We start from the raw sequence: 13,101 nt of genomic DNA, 5'->3' as shown, positions 1-13,101 counted from the left end.
CATCCTACATCCAATCTGGAGACCTTAGCTTCTGCAAATGCAAAGGACTTCACACGCATTAAAAACACCTAATAAATTAGGAGGTACATTTTTAACATGATGCATAGGGGTTTAGGATCTGATCCACAGAGGCTTTCGATCATGCCTTAAGTGCTTAAGACATACTTCATGTTCATGTAATTCACATGTGACTAATCTACTGTGCTGAATATTTACCTTTAAATACAGTTTAAACGCAGGTGTTATGCCACTCAGATAAATAACCAAATACGCCACCATATTTTCAAAATCAGCATCTGATAAATCAGTCACTCCAGCTATGTTAGTGGTACAGTAAATTAAAAGATTGATTAGCCCTCCCCCTAACTTCTGCCATAAATATATGACCTTATACCTTAAATAATTATTAATTAATCAGGTACAGATACAATAAATAATATACTGCTGAACTACGCTAGAATGTAATAATTCTCTATTCCATTTACAGGAAAGAGCTTTTATAGTAGACGAAGAAGTGTACATTTAGTATTCAAATTAAGAAATTCAGACAATCTATTTGGCAAGCACACTGATGTTTTACAGTTGGGTCACAATCTAAACCAACAATAATGATCAAAGACTAGTATCACTTACATTCTGCTTTACGAACCCCTTGCCAGATACAGTAAAGTCATTAAAATGTATAAATGTGATCTAAATTGCTGGCCAAGACACATTAGACCATTCATAAACTGTTTTAGCACAGTATAGCAGCACAGTAGCCAAATTTTATTTCAACTTTCTTATTTAAAACTTCAGAATATTTACTACATTAAATTTCCAGTCTAAATGAAGGTTTAAATATGCACAACTGCAAGTGATTGTCACCCAGCATCGTAATTCTGAATCTAGTAATTCCAAATTTAACAAGTATCAGAGAGATAGCTATGTTAGTCTGAATTGGCAAGAACGAAAAGTCCTGTGGCACTCTATTGACTAACAGATTTATTGGAGCATAAGCTTTCGTGGGCAAAAACCCACTTCGTCAGATGCATGTAGTGGAAATTCCAGAGGCAGGTATAAATATACAGGCATAAGAAAAGAGTTCCAATCAAGAGTAAGGCTAGAGATAACGAGGTGAATTCACTCAGGGTGGATGAGGCTCACTTCTAGCAGTTGACGTGAAGGTGTGAACATCAAGAGAGGAGAAACTGCTTTTGTAGTTAGCTAGCCATTCACAGTCTTCGTTTAAATGATAGTATCAAATTTGCAGACGAATTGAAGCTTTGCAGTTTCAACAGAGCCAGACATGTACCCAGAAGCCTCCTGCTATAAGACAGGCCCAACAAAGAAAACAACAGAACATCACTGACCATCACCTACAGTCCCCAGCTAAAACCTCTCCAACACATCATCAGCGATCTACAACCCATCCCGGACAATGATCCCTCACTCTCACAGACCTTGGGAGGTAGGCCAGTTCTCACCCACAGACAACCCACCAACCTGAAGCAAATTCTCACCAGCAACTATACACCACACCACAGTAACTCCCACTCTGGAACCAATCCCTGTAATAAACCTCGGTGCCAGCTCTGCTCACATATCTACACCAAAGACACTATCACAGGACCTAACCACATCAGCCACACCATTACGGGCTCATTCACCTGCCCATCTACCAATGTAATATATGCCATCATGTGCCAGTAATGCCCCTCTGCTATATACATCGGCCAAACTGGACAGTCCCTATGTAAAATAATAAACGGACACAAATCAGACATCAGGAATGGCAATACTCAAAAACCTATAGAAGAACACTTCAATCTCCCTGGACACACAATTGCAGATTTAAAAGTAGCCATCCTGCAACAAAAAAACTTCAAAAACAGACTTCAAAGAGAAACTGCAGAGCTACAATTCATCTGCAAATTTGACACTATCAGTTTAGGATTAAACAAAGACTGTGAACGGCTAGCTAACTACAAAAGCAGTTTCTCCTCTCTTGGTGTTCACACCTCCACAACAGCTGCTAGAAGTGGGCCTCATTCTCCTTGAATGAATTGACCTCATTATCTCTAGCCTTACTCTTGATTGGAACTCTTTTCTTATGCCTGTATATTTATACCTGCCTCTGGAATTTCCATGACATGCATCTGACGAAGTGGGTCTTTGCCCATGAAAGCTTATGCTCCAATAAATCTGTTAGTCTATAAGGTGCCACAGGACTTCTCATTGTTATTCCAATTTTAACTTTATCCTCAGGAAACATAATGTCTATGTTTTAAACAAAATGGCTTGATAAGAGTGAGGTTGTAATGATTAGATTAATTCGACAATCACTATTGCCCACTTCAAAAAAGAAACAACCATAAAGATTATATTAAATCAAAGCTAAAGATAGAAAATACAGAGCCTCATCCTGCCACCCTAATGCGGCAAATGTTTCACTGAAGCCAATATATCTATTGGAGTCAGTCACAGTCCTGCTTATACAAAGATTACTCTGTGATAACAATGAAGGTTTTAACAAAGCAGAGCTGTTCAGGAATGATCCATATAAATTAAAGATACATTTATGGGTTACAGTTTTCAGAAATACTTGAAAGAGCCATTTGTACAAAGGTTTCTTAATGATATATTGTATGAAGTCAATCAGAAATGAGAGTAAAAATAAGAGAGGACACCAAAGAGAATGCTGGTGACCCCCACGTGGCTGAAAGCAGAGGCCGAGGGACTGACATCCCAGTGTATTCTCCTCATTGAAGCCAAGAGTGGCAGGGCTGAGTCCCAGATCCTCATGTTCCCCATGTAGCAGAAGCCCTCTGATTCCAGGAGCAGAGCAGGGGAGCACTGTGGATGTTGCTGGGGGCAGTCCCAGAGACAGTCACACTTCCTTCCCTGCCCCCTAGCATGGAAGCCCGAAGCTGGAGCTAGGCAGTGTGTTGCAACTGCTCCTCTGGCTGGTGCCATGGTGTTCCCTTCGCTCCTTCTGTTACTGGGGCAAATCATTAAAAGCTCAACTGCAAGCCCCCTTTTCTCACACAGGTGGGACGAGTGACAGGGTTGGGAGACAGAGCTCCATGAATGGCAGAACCCTCAGGGAACAGGGTACATAGCCTTTAGCTACCCCCTCAACACATACAGCACCTAGGTACCCCTGCCCTGCCCCCTGGGCTACCAGTTGCTCTCACACAGCCCCTAGGAACTCCCCTGCCCACACACATGCCTGAGCTACCCTTTCCTGAACCCTGAACTACTTGCCTTCCTGCACAGGGCCCCTAGCTATTCCTCTTTCTACACCCTGAGCTAGCCTCTCCCTGCACCTTAAGCTGTTTTCAAATTCTTGAGCTGAGTCTCCCACCTTTGAGATATAATTTTTGGCTAAGCCTCCTCACCACAATCATAACAGACTAGGTGGCTTTCTGGGGTGAATTGGGGTGGAGGTGGCTCTTCCTCTCTTGATCTGCCATATGGAGCTGGCTTGAACCCCTTCCCTCAAAATAGAAGTCATACTACACCTATATCTGATTCTTCTGAAGTCATTACACAAGGGGGCTGTGTCTACACTGGGCCACTTATTCTGGAAAAGCAGCCGCTTTTCCAGAATAAGCTGCGAGCTGTCTACACTGGCCGCTTGCTTTTCCAGAAAAGCAATGATGATCTAATGTAAAATCATCATTGTTTTTCCGGAAAAACTATGCTGCTCCCGTTTGGGCAAAAGTCCTTTTCCAGAAAAACTGTTCCGGAAAAGGGCCAGTGTAGACAGCACAGTAGTCTTTTCCGCAAAAAAGCCCTGATCGCGAAAATGACGATCTGGGTTTTTTTTGCAGAAAAGCGCGTCTACATTGGCATGGACGCTTTTCTGGAAAAAGTGCTTTTCTGGAAAAGCATCCTGTCAATGTAGACCCGCTTTTCCGGAAATACTTATAATGGAAAAACTGTTCCGTTTTAAGCATTTCCGGAAAAGGGTGCCAGTGTAGACGTAGCCGTGGAGAATAGAAGAACTTCCATAGAAAGCAATGGTATTAAGCACAGTATAGCCAGTGAAAGCAATATCAGATTCAGAATCTGACTCTGTGTACATGTTGAGAAAAGAAAGGGCAGCATACTAATCATGGCAAGTTGTCCTTGAACCACACAGACACCCCCCAAATCTCACAGTAAGGCATGCACAACTACAAAAAGATGGATTTAAGTTCCAAATTAACAATTACCTCCACAAGAGATCACAGTTGTCAAAGTGCCAGCATTTTCTTTGGGATCTGAAGTTAACACCAGTTCCCTTTCAGAAAAAGAATACAAGCAGTCTCAGTCATGTGATAATGATAAGCATATTAAATATATTTTCAATATCTTTCCTGCCCTGAGTGACCTTGTCAGCAAGCATGTTTGACACAATGAATACACTAAAATGACCTAAGGTTCAGAATATCTCTCTCAAATATTTCCCTGGTTGAGATGATTTTCTATTAAGTGATCTCTATTATAATTCACAAGCATTTTGAGCTAAACAAATACATTGATTTCTCAAGCAGCTGCACAATTCCTGGACACTTAACAGATCAGAGATTTTGCATTTCATCCATGCTGTGTGACATTGTCAATCTCCTGCTTAATTCAGGGATAGTGCAGAGTACTTGATGTCACATTTATTGGCATTTGTCTTAACCCCCACACAATTGGAAATTGATGCATCACACATTGCATATTGGCTCAAAAGAGTTAGGGGTGGGGATATGGTAGATTTTTTTTAAATGTGATTCTGAGAATTCTGGCAGGCACATTTTAACTAAAAGTCATGCATACACACATAAATAGTATTAAAAAACTAATAATATGTATATATTATCCACATTTTAGACAAATAAATCCTAGGGTATGTCTAGACAACAGAGCTTTTCCGGGATACCTCCAATATCCCGGAAAAGCTCTGCCACATCCAAGGAATGCATCTGCTTTTCCGGAAAAAAAGTCAGAAAAGTGGATGGGTTTTGTCAGCATCCTTGTAAATCTCATTTCATGAGGAAGAAGAGATGTTCTAAAAGAGTCTTCTTTCCAACATTTGGCCTTGTTCACAATTTGTGTCTCTTTTTCCGACTTCTCTTTGCAGTGTAGACATAGCCCTAGATATTGTCATGAATCAAATACATTTGGAGAAATTTTGCATGTTGCCAGCCAGAGGGTCACGTAAACCTTGGTGTGAATTATCTGGCCACTGAAACACCTGATTTCAAGTTTAGTGCAAATGTTTTGCATGACATTACTTACAAATAGAAGCCACAATAACTCACAAGTAATATGCAGAACTTAAGACACAAAAACAAGAGTGTAAGCAGTGCATTAAATCAAATCCAGATGTTACACACAATAAATCAAAACTGCCAAACATTACTTACAGCGAATTCAGTTAAAACCACTGTAAAGTCCCAAATAATCCCAATATAGCAACAATTTAAACTTCAATCTCAAAAGGAAAAATACCACATTGCCACAACACAGCCCATTCCACCCAACCAACCCTACATTACTGTAGGGTTTCTTGTGCAAGAAGATCTTTACAGGTAAGTTTCTTGTGAAAGAAAATCTACTTAGATGACACTTGTTGTGATGTTTTATCACTGTTTTTGGTACTACTGTGCTATGGACATGCTAAGCTTTAAAGGGGGGGGGGAGCGGGTTGTTAAACACTGCAAAATGAATTTTTCATCCCTAAAACATTCTGAAAGCAGGAGATTCAGTCTAACCACCAAATATATATTAGTTGGATGAATGTGGTGTATTTTTTGTAAAGGAAACAATAACTATATTGATATTTCAGTGTTTAAATCTATCCAGTGTTCTACAGTGAAAGTTAGAAATTGTTGCAGACCTCATTGTTACTGTAAAAATTGGCTAACGTGTAGCAAAGTGTAGAAGACTGTCAATAAAAGCCTGTCTCCCCCAAAAAATATTATGGTGTAATCCTGCCTGAATCTGACAACAGACTTCCAGAGCATATTCTTGAAAAAGATAGAAAACAATTTAGTTAATTTAAAAAAATTGCTCAGTGTATTGACTATCAAATGGATTTCGCAGTAGTGAACTACTGCAGGTAACTTTAGCTAAAAGAATCTTTTAAAAAATATAACAATTGTTTTGAACCCAGCCAGAAATATTCTACCTAACAGTGACCGCTGTGTAAACTGGACCAAATTTTGTAAACTTTACTAAATTTTATGAAGTTGATACATCTTGTGTTTTGACATTTTTGCCTTGAGTTATTGACATGTTTTAAATTATTCTGTTTTATGTCCATTCTGAATAGAACAGAAACATGTTACTAAAGGTCTTTAGTAACGGACTGCCTCAGGTGTTGAGCAGAGAGATTCATGATTTAACAGCTTCTCCAAACAGGCATACATATAGCTTCCTAATAGGCTTTTTTAACCAATTGGCACCTGTGAGGTATAAGTGGATTACAGAGGTTTGTTTATTTGGTTATATTTTTACACAGGTCTCTGAATAATTGTCATACATAGCTCCACTTCCTCAAATAGGAAATCAAATGTAGTAACTACCTGACATAACCCTTTTATTGATTAAATGTTCATTTAGGAAAAACACACTCATTTCACCTCCAATGCCATAGTATAGTTTTGCCTCTGATTTTATAAAGTGAGCTGAGATATATTAAAACTAAAGAAACCCATTAAGTCACAGAGGATGAATTTTTTTCTAGTAATGGTTTTTGTCTTTTTTTTTCCAGATACAAATATAATGGGAAACGCATACATTTATCATTTCTGAAAATTAACCCTGCAAGAGACAAATCATTTTGCATCTTCTCTAAAGAGATATTTTTACAGTTCTAATAGGCCTGGCCAGCAATCTTTCAGAGTGTGATCTGGATTCCTGTACCACTGAAGTCAATACGTGTTTTGCAGGAGCAGGCCTCAGTAAGGTACGTCTATCTACAATGCTATTTCGGGATACTGGAGAATCCCAGAAGTGTTGGAGCATAAGCTTTCATGGGCAAAAACCCACTTTGTCAGATGCATGTAGTGGAAATTTCCAGAGGCAGGTATAAATATGCAGGCCAGAATCAGGCTAGAGATAATAAGGTGAAGCCAATCAGGGAGGATGAGGCCCACTTCTAGTAGCTGATCTATAGGTGTGAATACCAAAAGAGGAGAAACTGCTTTTGTAGTTAGCTAGCCATTCACAGTCTTTGTTTAATCCTGAGTTGATGGTGTCAAACTTGAATATGAACTGTAGCTCAACAGTTTCTCTTTGAAGTCTGATCTTGAAGTTTTTTGCTGCAGGATGGCTACCTTGAGATCTGCAATTGTGTGTCCAGGGAGATTGAAGTGTTCTCTAACAGGTTTTTGTATATTGCCATTCCTAGTATCTGATTTGTGTCCATTTATTCTTTTACGTAGGGACTGTCCAGGTTTTGTTGGTGTTTACACCTCCTGATCAGCTGCTAGAAATGGGCCTCACTCTCCCTGACTGAATTAACCTCCGTATCTCTAGCCTTATTCTGGCCTGCATATTTATACCTGCCTCTGGAAATTTCCACTACATGCATCTGACGAAGTGGGTCTTTGCCCACAAAGCTTATGCTCCAACACTTCTGTTAGTCTATAAGGTGCCACAGGACTTCTCACCGCTTTTGCAGATTCAGACTAACACGGCTACCCCTCTGATACTAGAGAATCCCAAAATACCTATCCTGTGTCTTCACAGCAAGCCCGTTATTTCAGGCTCATTAATCCGGTGTTCCTGTAAACCTCATTCTACAAGGAGTAAGGGACGTTTCAGAATAGCACTGTATTTTGAAATTTGGTGCTGTATAGACAGCGCCAAATGACAAAACAAGCATCGAAATGGATACACAATTTAAGTCACGCAAATTGTGTATCTTATTTTGAGTTATGATGCTATGTACACACCCCCTAAAAGATAAATGTAAAGGTTGTAGGATCAGACTCTATTTTTTGTCCTTATGCAAAGCTAAGGTAACCCCCGCAGCTTTTACATGGCAGAAATAAGTTCACTTATATAAAGGATAATTAAAAACCAAGTAATGCTTTCCATATTTTCTGTTACTGGGAATGTAAAAACATGGCAGCAATCATGAATCTAATGAAAAGTTAAACTGCACAATGAAAAGTTATTAAAGTATAACATCTACTTGACATCCCATGAACAATTTTAGCAGGGATTGTTATTAATATTTTCATGCCATGATAGCAATCATAATCTAAATTAAAATATACAGCAGAAATAAAATTGTTATATTGGCTGACCAATGTCAGCCTTTCCTGAATTACTACAGCACAGGTGCTATATCTGCAAACATCAATAGGTGCAAGTTGCAGTCTAGAATCTGAAATGGGGTTATAGTGTCCTTGGGATGCTGCAGTATCAGGGTATGTCTACACTACAGTGTTATTTCGAAATATCTTATTTTGAAATAGTTAATTCAAAATAAGTTATTTCGAAATTATGCATCTACACACAAAATGCATTTCGAAATAGCATTTTGCTATTTCAAAATATTGCATCCACACTGAGTGGACACCGAATTGCATTTAAGGCCGGCTGGAACCAGGTCCGGCAGGGCATCAGGTCAGGAGTTACTTTGTGTGGCTGCTGCCTGAGGCTATCTGAGGCCTGTGCTTAAAGGCCCCTGCCCCACCCCCACCCCCAAAAAGCCAGTTCTCAGCTTTCCTTGCTTGCTTGCCTACCTCAATGAGGGACAGCAAAGCATTCTGTCTCTGAGTGCTCTGGTTGCCCTCGCTCGGGATACCACAGCACTCTGCAACATGGAACCAGAGCTGCCCCTGGGCACTCTGGTGCATCTCTTGGGCACATTGCTGTGAGCCTGGCTGCACTTTCTGCAGGCTGCCATCCAGGAGGTCTATTGAGGGGCTGTCAGTATCTAGGAGGTCCTGCGGGAGAGTTTCCACCCTGAGGAGCACAGAGAGCCTCCCATGACTGCCCCACTGGGGGCTTCTGCCTCATTCCTCCCTCACGTCCTTCCACTTAACGCTCCCTAAGCCCCCTTCCTGATGTAAAATAAAATACATGTATTTTCATGAATACAAACTCTCTTTATTTAACAAAACTGGGGCGAGGGAATGAAACTCTGGTGAGGCTGGGGAAAGGAGGTGGGAGAGGGGAGAGGGAAACCTGGGAGGAGGGAGCTGGAAGGGGGAAGCAAGGGGAAGAAGGGGGAGGGGAAGCTCCGGGCTCAGGGTTGGGGATCTCACCGGAGCAACTTGATTTTCATGCAAACCTGCTCCTGGGATTGCATGTGACTTTTGGTGGCCAGGCTGGCAGCTATCCTGCCATAGACGGCTGCATTCCTCCATCTAGTGCAGAGATCATGGATGTTGGGTTATCCCCCCCCCCCCCCCACCTGAATAAGGTCCATGATCTCCACCGTGGATCAGGAAGTTGCCCGCCTTCTCCAAGCCCTGTCAGGCTCCTGGGAGCTGACAGACTGCTCCTGGGGAGCGGTGGAGGGCTGGCTGCCAGTGGCTTGCTGGCTCATGTTTTGGGGCCACTGGGTTGGGGCAGTGACTTCTGGCTCTGGGCTGGCAGGCTTGGAGCTGGCACAGGCACTGTGGCCAGAGTCAACCCCTGTAAGGGCTCCGGGGAGGGAGAGGAGTGTTCTTGGTTGAGGCTGGAGTGGCCACCAAGGCACCCTAGGAAGTCTGTAGGCCCCCTATTTTGAGATAAGTGTCTATACAGCACTTATTTCGAAATAGCTATTTTGAATTTGGCATTATTCCTCATGGAATGAGGTTTACCAAATTAAAAATAAGCGCTCTGCTATTTTGAATTAATTTCAAAATAGCAGTTTGGCTGTGTAGATGCTAGTAAAGTTATTTCAAAATAACGGCTGTTATTTCGAAATAACTTTGATGTGTAGACATACCCTCAGAGATGCCTGATAAAAAATACTAGCTGTACTACAGTTAAAAACAAGACAAAGCATTTATTCTGCTCTAATGTCCGGGAAGATGCATGCGTAGCATGACGCAGTGTCGCAGCTTCTGCAGTGTTTGTGATGCAAGGGGATGGAAATGCCAGATAAACTGGAGAAAAACAAATAATAAAACAACAAAATCTCTTGGTACAAAGCCAAGCATAATCCAAATTAACCAAAGAGAATTGAGTTACAACATTCAGTCAAGTGAATTTGGTTAAAAGTGTGTACCTGCCTTAGAAAGTAATTTCTTCACTATTTGCACTAATGCTGTTCAGACTAGGCTTGAGTGTGTACATTTGTTGACACCTGCTTAAACACCAAAGCCACGCAATTATTTCATTCTTTGTGAAATGTTCACTGTGTGCAGTCAGTCATCTCACAATGAAAAAGTTCCAACAATGGGGCCCTGTCAGATTTTTGGCATAGACTCATCCAAACACATAAAAACAAGTTTAAACACTATCATTTATGCATAAGCCTTTCTTGGCATCTTTCCTCAGTTGCCACAATTTGCAGCCAGAAAACACTTATTTCTACTTTTCTTACTCTAGAAATAATCTAGCCATAAGTGGATCTAATTCCTCCCCAGAAGAGAAACAGCCTTGTCAGAGCTTGGTTGTGTGTATATTTGAGGCATCAAGGTTTCCATTTACTGCACAGCTGCATTGACTCGAAAAGCTGGTGCCGAGCCAGAGTTCTGTACCCACTGAGAGCTGTCTGGAATGATAAACACACAGCTGCCTGTGGAAAGGGCCACAAGCATAATGGATGGCCGTGTTTCAGCTAGACCTAGGATAGGCCTACACAAACCATTAATTCACTACTTGTGTATTAAATATTGTAAAACATGCAAAATTGTGAGCCATCACAATGGCTCAAGATGGGAAAGGAAGGTGGGGGAGGTGGGAGGAATAGTGAGGATCTGTAAATACTTTCCAAAGGTATGTTCTAGTGCTGATTTATGACTAGTAAGCTGTCTTGCTGCAAATAGTTCATAAAGCCTATGACCTAAGTACTTGCCCACAGGGCCACAATAACATTTATGTAGCATAAATTAATGTGTTTCAGCCGCTAATTCAATTTGGCTAGCTAATTCTTCTGGTTTTGGCAGAGCCTGACCTCTGCAACAAAGTACAGTCCTTGCAGCGATGACTCACAGTTCTGGCTGTGTTTTGTTTTAGAGTCACACACCACTATGAACAAAGAACGCTATTAGTCAAGGAGCCATAAAAATGTATCTCCAGAATATGTTTGGATCAGTGCTAATTGAAACTTCCTTTTTATAGGAGCCTGATCGAAACCAGCTGTGGCAGTCAAGCAAGAACAGGCATACACACATACACACTCTCTCTAGAACTCTGACAAATTCAGTGATAAGCAGCTGGAGTATTAGGCAGTACAATCTGAATAAATGCCTCTAATTGGTGGACACACATGGTTATCTTGAGACATCACCAGAGGAAAAAACTCTCTACTGAACAAGGATATTCTATAAGCAGGTTTTTTTCTCATTCCTTCATCCGAAGGTTGTGTTAGGAACAAAGAGAGATTTTTAGGACTATCTGTAAAGATGTTGTACCCGGGAAGTGCTTAATAGAAGTAAATCTTCAAAAACAATACCCAGATCTACATTTCTCTTCTATCAAACATAGTGGCTACGTCTATACTGGCATGATTTTCCAGAAATGCTTTTAACAGAAAAGTTTTCCATTAAAAGCATTTTCGGAAAAGCACGTCTAGATTGGCAGGACGCTTTTCCACAAAAGCACTTTTTGCGGAAAAGCATCCATGGCCAATCTAGACGCGCTTTTCCGCAAAAATGCCCCGATCGCCATTTTCGCGATCGGGGCTTTTTTGCGGAAAACAAATCTCTGCTGTCTACACTAGCCCTTTTGCGCAAAAGTTTTTTGGAAAAAGACTTTTGCCTGAACGGGAGCAGCATAGTATTTCCGCAAAAGCACTGACGATCTTACATGAGATCATCCGTGCTTTTGCGGAAATTCAAGGAGCCAGTGTAGACAGCTGGCAAGTTTTTCCGGGAAAGCGGCTGCTTTTCCAGAAAAAGTGGCCAGTCTAGACACAGACAGTCAGTACCATCTCTGACCTTTTTCTACTCCTAGTCAGAAGAAAATCTGTATCATCAGGAGCAGCTGGCTAAATATGAATTCAGTGATCCTGGTAAAAAAAAGTGTAAAGTGCTTAGAAGTAGTCATCTGATCCACGACATCATCTACTACTAAATAGACTTGCTTGTAGATAAGTTAAGTCTTTCTGGACTATTTAATGCTGTTGGATGCCCACAAACTTATGGTGGCAAAATAATTTTCTTCTACATGCAACTGGCTAGCCAGGCAATTGCATTCTATCCTCCTATCAGATTCAGATGTGGAGGCAGTGATTTACACATTCATAATCTTTGGCGTTGATTATTGCAGCTCATTATCTCTGTAAAGAAAGCTATCCTCTCTGAGACTAAGGGTACGTCTAGACTACCGCATTTTGTCGACGGAAGTTTTGTCGACAGATACTGTCGACAAAACTTCCGTCGACAAAGAGCGTCCAGACACATTGAGTTCTGTCGACAAAGCAAGCTGCTTTGTCGACAGAACTCCGTAGTCTGGACGCAGTGTTACAGGCAATAACACCTTCTGTCGACAGAGTTCTGTCGACAGAAGGTGTTATGCCTCGTAAAATGAGGTATACCAGCGTCGACAAAACTGCTGAGTTCTGTCGACGTTATGTCGACAGAACTCAGCGGTAGTGTAGACGCTGGTATAGTTTTGTCGACAAAAGTCTACTTTTGTCGACAAAACTAGGTAGTCTAGACACACCCTATGTCTACACTACACTTTCTTTTCAGAAAAAGATATGCAAATTGCACTCCGCAATTTGTGTACCTTTTTCCAATTGTTTTTTCGGAAGAGGCTTTTCCCGAAATTTGGCCCATCTACACTGGGCCAAATTTCAGTAAAATCTCCTCTTTTGGAAGAGCCCTTCTTCCTCGTGAAATAAGGTTTACAGGGATTCCAAAAGAGAGCATCTGCTCATCCGCAAAAAATGTTGGAAGAGCAGACACATTCCCTGGACACGGTGTAGTTTTTCTGGGATACTCAGGTATCCCGGAAAAGACTCCATAG

At 41.2% G+C, this 13,101-nt stretch overlaps 1 long non-coding RNA gene across 1 annotated transcript in view; it reads right to left on the bottom strand.

The window, feature by feature from the left end:
* LOC142830058 (uncharacterized) overlaps positions 1-4,269 on the bottom strand; it is a 50,053-nt gene extending 45,784 nt beyond the window's left edge. The window contains exon 1 of the long non-coding RNA XR_016349795.1: positions 4,200-4,269. This is a non-coding gene — a long non-coding RNA (uncharacterized LOC142830058). The remainder of the gene's footprint in view (positions 1-4,199) is intronic.
* Positions 4,270-13,101: the final 8,832 nt, after the last annotated feature.

Source organism: Pelodiscus sinensis, chromosome 6 (genome assembly GCF_052426305.1).
Source record: "Pelodiscus sinensis isolate ZL-2025 chromosome 6, ASM5242630v1, whole genome shotgun sequence".
Taxonomy (NCBI): Eukaryota; Metazoa; Chordata; order Testudines; family Trionychidae; genus Pelodiscus; species Pelodiscus sinensis.
This window is presented reverse-complemented; position numbering and strand designations above follow the sequence as displayed.